This window comes from Marmota flaviventris, chromosome 4, assembly GCF_047511675.1.
Source record: "Marmota flaviventris isolate mMarFla1 chromosome 4, mMarFla1.hap1, whole genome shotgun sequence".
In the NCBI taxonomy this organism is placed as follows: Eukaryota; Metazoa; Chordata; class Mammalia; order Rodentia; family Sciuridae; genus Marmota; species Marmota flaviventris.
The window spans coordinates 44801360-44815263 of NC_092501.1; positions in this window are offsets into that span (position 1 = coordinate 44801360).

The following is a 13904-nucleotide window of genomic DNA, read 5'->3' on the forward strand; positions in this document are numbered from 1 at the left end:
TTTTTTAATTTTTTTTTTTTATTTTTGGTGCTAGGGGTTGAACCTCCAAATGTTTGAAGGCTAACTCTGCAGGTGGAACTGATTTTTTCCACATTATCTCCTAGCAGCCCTATGGGGATGTACATGATCATACAGATGAGTCCTGAAGCTCAAAGTGATTAACTAAATTACCTGATGTCAAACTCTGAGGAGACTGACTACAACAAGATAAAGCAGAGAAAAATAAGGTTTGCCAGGCATGGTGGTGCACACCTGTAATCCCAGGGGCTCTGAGGCAGAAGAATTACAAGTTCAAAGCCAACCTCCATAATGCAGCAAAGCCCTAAGCAATGTAGTGACACCCTATCACTAAATAAAATATAAAAGAGGGCTGGATTTGTGGCTCAGTGGTTAATGCCTATGGGTTCAACCCCTAGTACCCAAAAATAAATAAATAAATAAATAATAAAATATGTTTGCAACTGGGTAAGTTAATGGCAGCACTACAGAAGATAAATTTTAAAGGGCAGGGGAGAGGAACGTAATTTTCTAACTTGATCCCAGGATAGATGGTGTCTCTGCATCTAAAATGAAGAAAAGGCACAAGGAACAGATTGATGGGCAAATAAATTCATAGAGGTCATTTTGTGTTGTATGACTGCATATGGGTCCTGTAATTTCTGTTTGGGCACCTCAACCTGTCATTTGAGGCAATAAAAGTGATTTGTGGTATATGGAGGAATATTTTGGGAAAGAGAAGGCTTGAATAAGATTAGCGACTGAGAGAGTAGAGCAATCCAAAATTGGGTTGAGCCACCAGGGGCTTCAAAAGCTATCTTTATTATTCCAGGATTCCACTCCTGCTAGCCACAGCCCCCTCTGCTGATGGCCTTCTTCAGCCCTGGACTCTGGAAGGTCTAGCTCCAAAATCCAGATCTCATGTTTTCTTTTTGGACCCTCTGCATGGAATCATGACTTACCCACCATGCAAAATGTCACCATGTGCACCAGGTCTGAGATCACCACCAAGGAGTATAGTGAGAAAAAGGAAATTGTGGCAGAGTCAGAATGGAAGAGCCCCTGCTAATGGGAATGCTAATGAGGATGATGGGGAATAGGAGACCAGGCAGACAATGAGGGAGATGAAGAAGGGCAGGAAGGTGATGGTGAGGAAGGGGATGGAGATGTCAAGGAGGAGGCTGCGGTACTATGGCAAACAGGCAGCTGAAGGTGATGTGGATGGCAATGTTGATACCAATGAGGACGCCAAGACAGCAAGGAAAAAAAAAATAAGCCAGGCATGGTGGTACAGGCCTGTAATCTCAGCAACACAGGCAGGCAGCTGAGACAGGAGGATCACAAATTGGAGCCTCAGCCTCAGCATTTTAGCTAGACTAAGCAGCATAGTGAGACCCTGTCTCAAAATAGAAAATGAAGAGAACCAGGGATAAAGCTCAGTGGTAAAGCACCACTGGGTTCAGTCCCTAGCACCAAAGGAAAAGAAAAAGAAAAGAAAACAAGGAGAGAAAGAATGAAAAGTTAAGATGTTTTTTAAATGTCATGTGACTTAGTCATTCTTCACCTCCTGTCTTAATCTAAACGTGGTCACTTTCCAGTAGAAAGTCCCACCGGCCCACTTTGGTCAGCACCATTGGCAAGATGACCTGAGCTCTCCCTCCACTCAACCAAAACCACAATATGAATTTGCAACACAGAAGGATTCTTTTTTCTTCTTCTTCAAAGTACTTTAAAAATGGAAAGTTTTCATTTTCATTTCATATTTTTGTACATTTTCATAGTGGTGAAACATTTTTAATCATCATAGAAAACCAAATTAGCCTTTGAAGAGTTCTGACCTTATTTTGGTGTGACCATGTTCATTATAAACTCAAAGAAGCAAACATATTGATGAAAAAAGTGGCTGCAGTGCCACAAACATAGAACCCAGCACCTCAGGTGGCTGAGGCATAGCATCCAAAGTTTGCCTGGCAATGGAGCCAGACCCTGACCAAGATAAAAATCAAGGTCTCAGGATGCAACTCAGTTTTAGGGGCCTGGTTCACTCCTCAGGAGCAAAAGGGGTGGAGGTATCTTATTCCCACCATTCCAGTAATTTTTGTGTCTATGTACTTAGCAGGACTATAAGTACATGGTTTATATGAGATAATCTTAATGATCAAAGATAACAGTTTTCTTTTTTTTTTTCTTATTGTCTATAAAGTTGCTATTTTTTAAATGTGGTTGGCCCATTGGTGTCCAATACTATACCAGAATTTTATTTTGCTGAATTCTTCTAACAATCAAATAAAAAGGTAGGTCTTAGATTGATTTTGCTTATTTCCCAATAATTCAAAGTTCCCATCAGCTTTGTTTCCTTCTTTTCTCAGTACCCTGAATTCACACCAGTTGCCCTTTCCTCCCCTCCTCCATCAAGCTGCTTCCCAAAACTACTGGACAGACACCCTTGCTGCCTTGCTTTCATTCTTTACTCAGCTCCAGTCAGGCTTTCCTCAGAGCTCACTCCATGATTCACACCAAGGAATCAGCTGCATATGACCCAGTCTCATGGGTGATTTTCACAAGTTATCACACATATTGGCCAATCTCTTTTGTATTTGCTATCCTACTTCACATTCTTTATGTGAATCTTGTCTTCAGAGCATGTTTTTTGAGTCCTTCATCCTTGTTACTAATGCCCATAAGGAGCCAGGAGTGATGGCATATGTGTGTAATCCCAGTGTCTTGGGAGATTGAAGCAGGAGGATCTTGAGTTCAAAGTCAGCCTTAGCTGCTTAGTGAGGCCCTAAGAAACTCAACAAGAAACTGACTCTAAATGAAATATAAAAAAAGGGCTGGGGATATGGCTCAGAGGTTAGGTGACTCTGGGTTCAATTCTAGGTGCCCCAAAAAATAAAAAAACAATTTAAAAATGCCCACCATGGTAAGAGCCCAGCACACAACAGGTCTTGTAGTTGGAACCATGTGATGATGGAGTTGTGAACTGCACAGTTCAGGCTCAGAAAAATCAACATTCAGGTGAACATTTAAAAATATAATTCCTGAATGGCACAGGGGTGCACAGCTGGAATCACAACTACTCAGGAGGCCAAAGCAGGAGGACCACAAGTTTAAGGCCAGTCTAGCAACTTAGCAAGACACTCAGGAACTAAACAAGACCATGTCTCAAAATTTAAAACAATAAAATAAAAACTTTTGGGGATGTAGTTAAGTGATAAAGTGCCCCTGGCTTTAATACTCATAGAAAAACAAAACAAAACAAAAAAGTACCATTTCTTTTGTCCATGACCCAAAGTAAATATGTTCAAAAGCCTATTTAACATTCCTGTCAAAGTAGTAAAACCACACCCTATAAATTGAGTGAATTTGGAAAAGTGATCACTCACCAAATTGGCTTCTAGGGCATTGAATTTTGTTGAGAAGACTTGATAATAATTGCCCATTAACTGAATTTGTCCATGTAAATTCTAGCTCTTTGCCTCATTCTCCCATATCACAGCATTTAGTTCACTCAATCATAATGATGCCAAGAAATCAGCTAACAATTATTAGTTTATACTTTGTTCCTCCTTAAATCTCTTTTCAAGGGTGTATACACCCTTGAAAGGAGATCTCTCTCTCTCTCTCTCTCTCTCTCTCTCTCTCTCTCTCTCTCTATATATATATATATATATATATATATATATATATATATATATATACTTTGTTCCTCCTTAAATCTTTTTTCAATCCTTCTATAGGCCAAAAGCCTGCACAAAATATATTTACGAACATCATTAATCATCATTATTTGAATTTTTTTCCTTATTTTTTTTTTATTTATTTAGTACTTGTCCTTGGACCCAGGAGTGGTCTGTGCTTTGCTACTAAGCCACATTCCTAGTCCTTTTTTTTTTTTTTTTTTTTGAAGTGGGGTCTCACTAAAGTTCTGTGACTGGCCTAGAATGTCTAATCCTTTCTCAGCTTCCCAAGTTCCTGGGTTTCTAGGTGGAATTTAAAGATTTTTAGTCACATCAAATATCCTCTGGTGTCCCCTTCGCCCCACAAAGTCTTCATACCCTACTGATTATCTCTGCCCTTTTTCTCATTAGTTAATTCAGTATCCTGAGGACATTCCTGGTCACAATCCCTGAATGCAGAACCTCACAGGATAAATGCAAAACAGACCCTTGTCCCTTGTAAATCCCTATTATTGATTTTCCTGTCAGCTAAATTACACTGAACCAACCCCGAGAGCCCCCAGACTGCATCTGTCTTCTTCACTGTTGTAGCTTTGGGACCAAGCATTACCCCTGGCACTAAACAGGCCCTGAGAAATATTTATTCCTATTTGAGGAAATGATGAAATTTCTCCTCCATTCCCATCATATAGAGCTTTGTCATTCTTTCACTTTCCCTGCTTCCAGCTTCACCTCCATCCAATGTACAACAGACATTTTCAATTCCCTGATGTAAAATGATCAAACAAAAAACCTTCCTTAACTTCCCTTGGCTGTAGGATCACCACAGGTTGATACCCAGTGCCATTTATGATCAGAACCCTTCCTGCTTTTCCACCCTCATCTTCCTTCACTGAATTTCACATTCATTTCTTCAACACACACACACACACAAACAACAAAACAAAACAAAAAATACTGCTTTTGATTGTCTGGACATACAATGCTTGATAAATATTTTTTAAAATTGTTTAGATTGCCTCCACCCCATTATAATCCTCAAAAAGTGTGGAGGAAGGGGTTTACTACATCATGGCACATGCCCTTTCTACTCTCTAGCCATCTCCTCAGAACACCCCCAGGGGTACTATTTATCTCTGTAGCCCCTGATACTGCATAGAGAATTTGCGCTTTGGGATGGGAAATAAGGTTTAATTTTTTTTTTCCTCCAAAATGATAACAAGGTCAGGCATGGTGGGTGCATGCCTATAAACCCTGCGACTCAGGTAGCTGAGAGAGATGAATTATAAGTTTGAGGTCAGCCTCAGCAAATTAGTGAGACCCAAAGAGTTAATTAATTGCCCCAGAAGAATTTAGCAGATTGTCTATTTTTCCTCCTTAATTTGAAAAACAAATTTCTAAAATAAATGCTTGAATACATGAATTCTATTAGTGGGTATTATTTCCCATTGATCCATTTGTTTGTTTTTGCATGTCAAATATCAAATGTTTTTAGTTGTTACAGTTCTTTATCATGTGTCTTAATACCTCATAGGACAATCTTTTTTTAATATTTATTTTTTGGTGTAGATGGACATGACACAATGCCTTTATTTATTTATTTTTTAAAATGTGGTGCTGAGGATCGAACCCGGGTCCCGCCCATGTTAGACAAGTGCTCTACCACTGAGCCACAATCCCAGTCCCGTAGGCCAATTTTATGGGAGAAAATAAAAAATTCTTGTTTTCCCTGTTTAGGTCATCAAGCCATCCAGAATAGAGAAAGTGTCCAGAGGTAATCCCAAAGGGGACAACAGTGCAGATGTCTTGAAGTTCAGAATTCAAGTACCATGTCCCATGTGAAAGGCAAGTTGGATGAAGAGGGGAAGCCCTTCTGAAAATCCCTTTGACTGTGGATTCTTCATGGATTGCCATAAACAACTCACATCTAACTAAAAATCTTATATGATATCTGGATTCTTGATGTGTGCATGATAGACTAACAATAAGATCTTTAGATTGTGAGCTCTACCTACTCTTTCCACCAAAGTGTTTAGTTCAGAAGTTATAAAACTAAAATATAGCTCCCTATGGTCCTTAATCCCCAGACATTTTGTTTAAGTCACTTTGTTTATTAATGAAAACCCATCTTCTTCCCCACACCAACAACTGATGAGAACCCATTTTATTAATAGACTCAAATATATGTTCTCTATAGGATTTAAGAAGCCATAAGTGAATGGGAAGTTATACTCCACATATGTATAAAATGTCAAAATGCATTCTACGGTCATGTATGTAAAAAAGAACAATTTTTTTTAAAAAAATAACCCACTATTTAGCCACTAATATTTCAGTATTTAAACTTTCTTAGAAATAACTCATGTTTTATATTTGTTACATAACTTAGACTGTACATGAAGAACACAGTTATAAACACATATCTCAATTACATTTATTTAGTTTATTTACTTTTAACAATTACTTCTAGATAACCCAGAATGACCAAAATTCCAGACAAGTATAGTCAGTATTTTTTAAGCTCTTTTATGTTTTTTTTCTTTTCTTTTTTAACATTCAGATAAGTTTAGAACTTAATATCAGATATTTGCCTTCCAGCTAAGACTGACTGAAATTATAAAACTCCAAATGACCATGAAATTTTTTAAATTATCTTTTTTCTTTTATTAGTACATTATAGTTATTAAAATTATTTTAAAGGTGTTTGAAAGAAAAGTATATGTTATATGTGCCAATCAAACATAATTTTAAGTTAGGTGCATAAATGAAAAGTAATTTTTTAATGTTTTATATTAGTGCATATAAGAGTGGGTTGGTTTTGAAATAATCATACAGTGTGGAATAAAATTTGCTTCATTGAAGTCCTCACTACTTTCTCATTCCCTGTGCTTCTCCCCCCCCCCAATTTTTTTCTATTCTTCTGATCTTTCTTCTATTTATTGTATTATTATATTTGTGCTTTATAGGTATACATGCAAGTAAAATTCACTGTAGTATACTGACATATGTACAGAGCACAATTTATTAAGTTTCATTCCATGGTTTCTCCCTTTTCCTGTCTCTCCTCCTACTCCCAAGTCTGTACCTATACTCCATTAGCTCCCTTTTATTTTCATGGTGTCCCCCTCTCTCTCTTTTTTCCCCCTTACTTTGTTCTTTGCAAGAAATGACAGGAAACATTCAACCTTTAGCTTTATGAGCCTGGCTTATTTCACTTAGCATGATGTTCTCCAGTTCCATCTACTTACTGGCAAATGCCATAATTTTATTCTTCTTAATGGCTGAGTAAATTCCATGTGTCTATATACCGCATTTTCTTTATCTATTGATAGGCACCTGGGCTGGTTTCATAACTTGACTATTGTGAATGGCACTGCTCAAAACATTGAGGCCCCTGTATCGGAATGCTGATTTTAGTTCTTTATGGATAAATATAAAGACATGAAATAGCTGGATCATGTGGTTGTTCCATTTCTAGTCTTTTGGGGATTCTCCATAGTGCTTTCCAGAGTAGATGTACTAATATATAACCCACCAACAATATATGAGTTTACACTTCTCACCACTTCCTCCTCAGCATTTATTAATATTGTATTCCTGATGATTGCCATTCTAAATGGAGTGAGATGAAATCTCAATGTACTTTTGATTTGCATTTCCCTGATTGTTAGGAATATTGAACATTTTTTCTTGTATTTTTGGCCACGTGTATTTTTTCTTTTGAGAAATGTCTGTTTAGTTATTTTGTCCATTTATTGATTAGGATATTTGGGGGTTTTTTTAGTGTTAAGTTTTTTTGAGTTATTTATATATTCTGGATATTAATCTCTTATCAGAAGAGTAGCTGGCAAATATTTTCTTACATTCTGTAGGCTCTCTCTTCATGTTTCTTTCTTTGTTGGGCAGAAACTTTTTTAAAATTTTGTTTTAATTGGTTATTTGTGACATTTAATTCACTTTAATACATCATCATAGATGGAGTATAATTTCTCATTCTTTTAGTTGTACATGTTATAGAAACCCACACCATATTTTCTTTATCCATTCATCTGTTGAAAGGCACTTAGGTTGGTTCCAAGTTTAGCTATTGTGTGAGTTAAGCTGCTATAAACATTGGTGTAGATGTGTCAATGTAATATGCTGATTTTAAGTCTTTGGGTATAAAACAAGGAGTGAGATAAGTTGATCAAATGATGGTTCCATTCTAAATTTTCTGAGGTATCTCCATACCACTTTCCACAATGGTTGCACCAATTTTCATTCCCACAAGGAATGTCTGACTGTACCTTTTTCCTCACATCCATGCCAATGTTTATTGTTTCTTGTATACTTGATAATTGCCATTCTGACTGAGGTGAGATGAAATATTAGAGTATCTTTGATTTGTGTTTCTCTAATTGCTAAAGATGTTGAACATTTTTTTCATGTATTTGTGATTGATTGTATTTCGTCTTACGTGAAGTGCCAGTTGATTTCCTTTGCCCATTTAGTGACTGAGTTATTTATTTATTTATTTATTTTTGGTGTTAAGTTTTTTGAGTTCTTCAAAATGGATCAAGGGGCTTGATATCAAATCAGAGACTCTGCACCTGATAGAAGAAAAAGTTGGCTCCAATCTACATATTGTGGGGTTGGGCTCCAAATTCCTTAATAGGACACCCATAGCACAAGAGTTAAAAACAAGAATCAACAAATGGGACTTACTCAAACTAAAAAGTTTTTTTCTCAGCAAGAGAAAAAATAAGAGAGGTAAATAGGGAGCCTACATCCTGGGAACAAATCTTTACTCCTCACACTTCAGATAGAGCCCTAATATCCAGAGTATACAAAGAACTAAAAAAAATTAAGCAATAAGAAAACAAATAACCCAATCAACAAATGGGCCAAGGACCTGAACAGACACTTCTCAGAGGAGGATATACAATCTATCAACAAGTACATGAAAAAATGCTCACCATCTCTAGCAGTCAGAGAAATGCAAATCAAAACCACCCTAAGATACCATCTCACTCCAGTAAGATTGGCAGCCATTATGAAGTCAAACAAAAACAAGTGCTGGCGAGGATGTGGGCAAAAGGGTACACTTGTACATTGCTGGTGGGACTGCAAATTGGTGCTGCCAAATTGGAAAGCTGTATGGAGATTCCTGGGAAAGCTGGGAATGGAACCACCATTTGACCCAGCTATTGCCCTTCTCAGACTATTCCCTGAAGACCTTAAAGAGCGTACAATAGGGATACTGCTACATGGACGTTCATAGAAGCACAATTCACAATAGCTAGACTGTGGAACCAACTTAGGTGCCATTCAATAGATGAATGGATTAAAAAATGTGTCATTTATAAACAATGGAGTATTACTCAGCACTAAAAAATGACAAAATCATGGAATTTGCAGGGAAATGGATGGCATTAGAGCAGATTATGCTAAGTGAAGCTAGCCAATCCCTAAAAAACAAATGCCAAATGTCTTCTTTGATATAAGGAGAGCAACTAAAAACAGAGCAGGGAGGAAGAGCATGAGAAAAAGATTAATATTAAACAGGGACGAGAGGTGGGAGGGAAAGGGAGAGAGAAGGGAAATTGCATGGAAATGGAAGGAGACCTTCATTGTTATACAAAATTACATATAAGAGGATGTGAGTGGAAAGGGAAAAAATCAAGGGAGATAAATGAATTATAGTAGATGGGGTAGAGACAGAAGATGGGAGGGGAGGGAAGGGGGGATAGTAGAGGATAGGAAAGACATTAGAATACAACAGACACTAGTATGGCAATATGTAAAAATGTGGATTTGTAAGGGATGTGATTCTGCAATCTGTATACGGGGTAAAAATGGGAGTTCGTAACCCACTTGAATCAGATGTATGAATATGATATGTCAAGAGCTTTGTAATGTTTTGAACAACCAATAGAAAAAAAGTTTTTTGAGTTCTTTATATATCCTAGAGATAAATGCTCTATCTGAGGTTCATGTGGTAAAGATTTTGTCCCATTCTGTAGGCTCTCTCATTGTATTATTGTTTCCTTTGCTGCAAAGAAGCTTTTTTGTTTGAATCCATCCCATTTGTTGATTCTTGATTTTACTTTTTGTGCTTTAGGAATCTTGGTAAGAAAGTCATTTCCTAGGCTGAAATGGTGAAGATTTGCACCTACTTTTTCTTCTTTTAGGCACAGGGTTTCTATTCTAGTACTTAAGTGTTTGATCCAGTTTGAGTTGAGTTTTGCTCAGGGTGAGGAATAGGGGTTTCAATTAATTTCATTTCCTTTCATGCATCTTGATTACATGTATTCCCTCTCCCCAAAATTTTGAGGTCATTGTGAATGGAATAGTTTTCCTGATTTCTTTCTTATCTGGTTTATTATTCAAGAATAGGAAAGCTATTGATTTCAGTATGCTGATCTTGTATCCCGCTGCTTTGCTAATTTTGTTTATCAGCTCCAGAGGCTTATGATGGAGTTTTGGAGTCTTGTGGATATAGGATCATGTCACAAACAGAGATAATTTGACTTGTCTGTTTCCTATTTGTATCTCTTTAATTTCCTTCACTTTCCTCAGTGCTATGACTAGAGTTTCAAGAACTCTATTAAATAAGAGTGATGAGCAGACATCCTTGTCTTGTTCCCTATTTAGAGAAAACATTTTCATAATTTTTTCATCCAGCTTGATGTTGTTGCTTTGCATTTGTCATATATAACTTTTATAATGTTGATGTGAATTCCTTTTATCTCTAGTTCTTCCAGAGTTTTTAACATGTATCAGTGCTATATTTTGTCAAAGGCTTTTTCCTGCCTTAATTCTTGCTCTTAATTCTATTTATGTGATGAATTTCATTCATCCATTTGTGTATGTTGAACCAACTTTGCATTCCTGTGATAAAACTCACTTGATTATGGTGTATTATTTTCTTGATGTGTTTTTGAATATGGTTTGCTAATATTTTATTAAGGATTTTTGTGCTTATGTGATCATGAATATTGGTCTGTAGTTTATTTCCTTGATGTATTTTTGTCATATTTTGACATCAGTATGATATTGGCTTTATATAATAAATTTGAGAATGCTTCTTCCCTTCCTATTTCAAGGAATCATTAGAGGAAGTTTGGCATTATTTCTTTTCTTTTTGGGGTGAGTGGGTGGGTGGCCAGGGATTGAAGCCTGTGTGCTTAACCACTGAGCAAATTCCCAGTCCTTTTTTACCTTTTAATTTGGGACAAGGTCTTGTTAAGTTGCATGCAGTCTTGTTACACTCCGAGGTTGGCTTTGGACTTGTGATCCTCTTGCCTCAGCCTCCCAAGCTGCTGGGATCATACATGTGCAGTATTGCATCCAGTGTGTGTTTTGTTTGTCAGTGGAGGAACACTAGTTCATCTTTAAAAGTTTGAAAGTCTCTGCTGAGAATCCATCTGATCTTGAGCTTTCCTCTGTTGGAAAAATTTTACTTGCTGCTTCTATCTCACTGCTTGATATTGGTAGAATTAGGTTTTCTACATCTTCATGGTTCAATTTGAATAGATCATATGTGTGTAGAAGTCTGTCAATATCTTCTAGGTTTTCCTGTTTATTGGAGTATATATTTTCAAAATAATTTCTAATGATGCTCTAGATTTCAGAAGTGTTTGTGATGATATCTTTTTCTTCACTTTTAAGTTTGTCAATTTGGGTCTTCCCTCTCTTTTGGTTGGGGATACTCAATCTTATTTATCTTTTGAAAGAACCCACTCTGCACTTCATTGATCTTTGGTATCTTTTTCATTCTCAATTTCATTAATTTTGGCTTTGATCTTAATAATTTTCTGTCTTCTACTGATTTTGGAATTAGTTTGTTCTTCCTTCTCTGGGGCTTTGAGGTGTAACATTATATTATTTATTTAGGATCCTTCCATTTTTTTTAATGTAGGCAGCCCATTTCAAAAAATGGCCTGTTAAAAATGCCATCATACTCTCTCAGACATTTTGATATGTTGTACCTCTGTTTTCATTTCCTTCTAAGAATTTGTGTTTCTCCCTTGGTTTCTTCTATGATCCCATTCATTATTCAAAGCTTATAATTTACCTCCAGATATTGAAAAGATTTGGTTTTATCTCATTAATAATTTCTATTTTTTCCATTATGAACTGATAGGATGCAAGGAATTACCTCTGTATATTTGTAATTGCTAAGATTTATTTGGTGTCACAAAATATAGGTTACATATGCAGCTCAGAAGAAAATAAATTTAGATATTAATGTATGAAATATTTTATAAACATCTTTTATATTCATTAGATTAATGGTATTTTTTAAGTTCTGAAAAGTCTTTACTTGGTTTGTGTCTCGATTACCTATCTGTTTGTGTAAGAGATGTGCTGAAGTCATCCCTTATTACTGTACTAGAGTCTATTTTATTCTTTATATTGAGTAGGTCTTGTTTTATGTATGGAGGTGTACAAATTTGGGGGGCATAGATATTTAAAACAACAACATCTCTTTGTTGAATGATTTCCTTAACTAGTATAAAGTGACCTTCTTTGTCTCTTCTGACTAACTTGGGATTAAAACCTATTTTGCCAGATGTGAAAGTAGCTTCTCTTGCTTTTTAAAAAATTCTTTATTAAAAATATTGAAATTTTCCCATTGAGGTACCTGAAGTTCTGTATTTACTTTCTAGCAAAAACTATCCTTCTGTTCCTTACTGTGCCTCTTAGGAGTCAGGACTAGGTAAGTTTCAGCCCAACTTTCTTTTGTGAGTTTTGCCACTCTACCTGCTGGAGTCAATTGGAAGTGCAGCCTGTTGAACCTGCTCTCAACTTCTCTGCTTACCCTTCAGTCAGTACAGGGGATATCAACTGGAAGAACCTTTTACTGGGCCTTTGACCAGACCTCTTCATAGTTGGAAGTGTGCCTTTGGACCTTTGTTAGGGGTAAGTTCTCTGGAGAGATTAAATCCTTGCACCCCTAGGGCTGAGTAGAAATTAAGCTCACCTGGGCATCTAGGACTCTATTTTCTTCAGAGATCTACTCAGGGTGGATTGACAGACCTCTGGGTGGATGGTGCAAGGCAGGGTTCCTGTAGCCCATCTACCACCCAAATTTGGGTTTCCTAGTCTTCATCCCCAATGTAATTCCACCCACCTGATCAATCTCCCCTTGCCCTTTGCAGTTGATCATTGGTGCCACAAAGCTCTAAAGGAAACTGGATTGCATTCTTCTGTCCCTATTGTAATCACTCTTATTTTACCTTATGTACTCCTGCCTGCACAAGTTCCCTGACACTTTTCTGCTGGTCATTCATGTGTCAGTGGCCTTAAAGGGCAAACAGGATACATTTTCTTCTGTATCTCTGTCCCAAATCCCCTTGGATCCACTATTCATGGGAATGCTTTGGGATTGTGATTTGATAGCTGTGTTTTTGGTTATACAATAAACACTGGCTGAGACAGATGAAAACATTTGTTAAGGACTCTCAAGTTCCCATAGGAACAAGACTCAGTATAATCCCCTCAAGCTGGGTCTCCTTCTCACTTTCAAAGTGAGAAACACAGAGCACTTTTTGTGTGCCAATTTTTCCACTGTGTTTCTCTCTCTCATTTGGTTTTCCGCTCCTTTGTAGAGACATAGCACCAGTGTTGCTGCAAGGTCTTAGTGTAGTTTCTTATATCTTTTGTTCACTGCACTAGAATCTCTGGGATTCTCCAAATATTGAACATACAAATAATGATTTATAATGGTTTTCTTCATACACTCACCTTAGTATGAAGCCTTATTTCTGTCATTCAAATTACAAACAGCAGAGCACAAGGGAAGCTCCTCCTTCCTCTACTCTGCCATCTTTGGAGGATTGCCTCCTAAAAGTGAATTTTTTTAAAAAGCCATAAAATGTAATCATGGACTCAACAATGTTAAAAATTTAAGGAAGGGGAAAATTCTGTGAAAGGGTGAAGCAGTCACTGAAACCACCAGTGAAATTATTCCTAGGGTGCTGACTGTGGTGGTGTGTGCTTCTCACTCCAGAGACTGAGAAGGCTAAGATGGGAGTATTGCAAGTTTGAAGCCAGCCTCAACTAAGTAAAGCCCTAAGCAACTTAGTGAGATTCTATCTCAAAATAAAATTAAAAATGCCTAGACATTTAACTCAGTGGTAAAGTGTCCCTGGCAGCCAAAATTTTTTTTTTTTTTTAGCTTTGAAAAGAATATTTTATTATGTTTCTAATTTTAAAACTAAGTATGCAATTTAGATTTTTCAT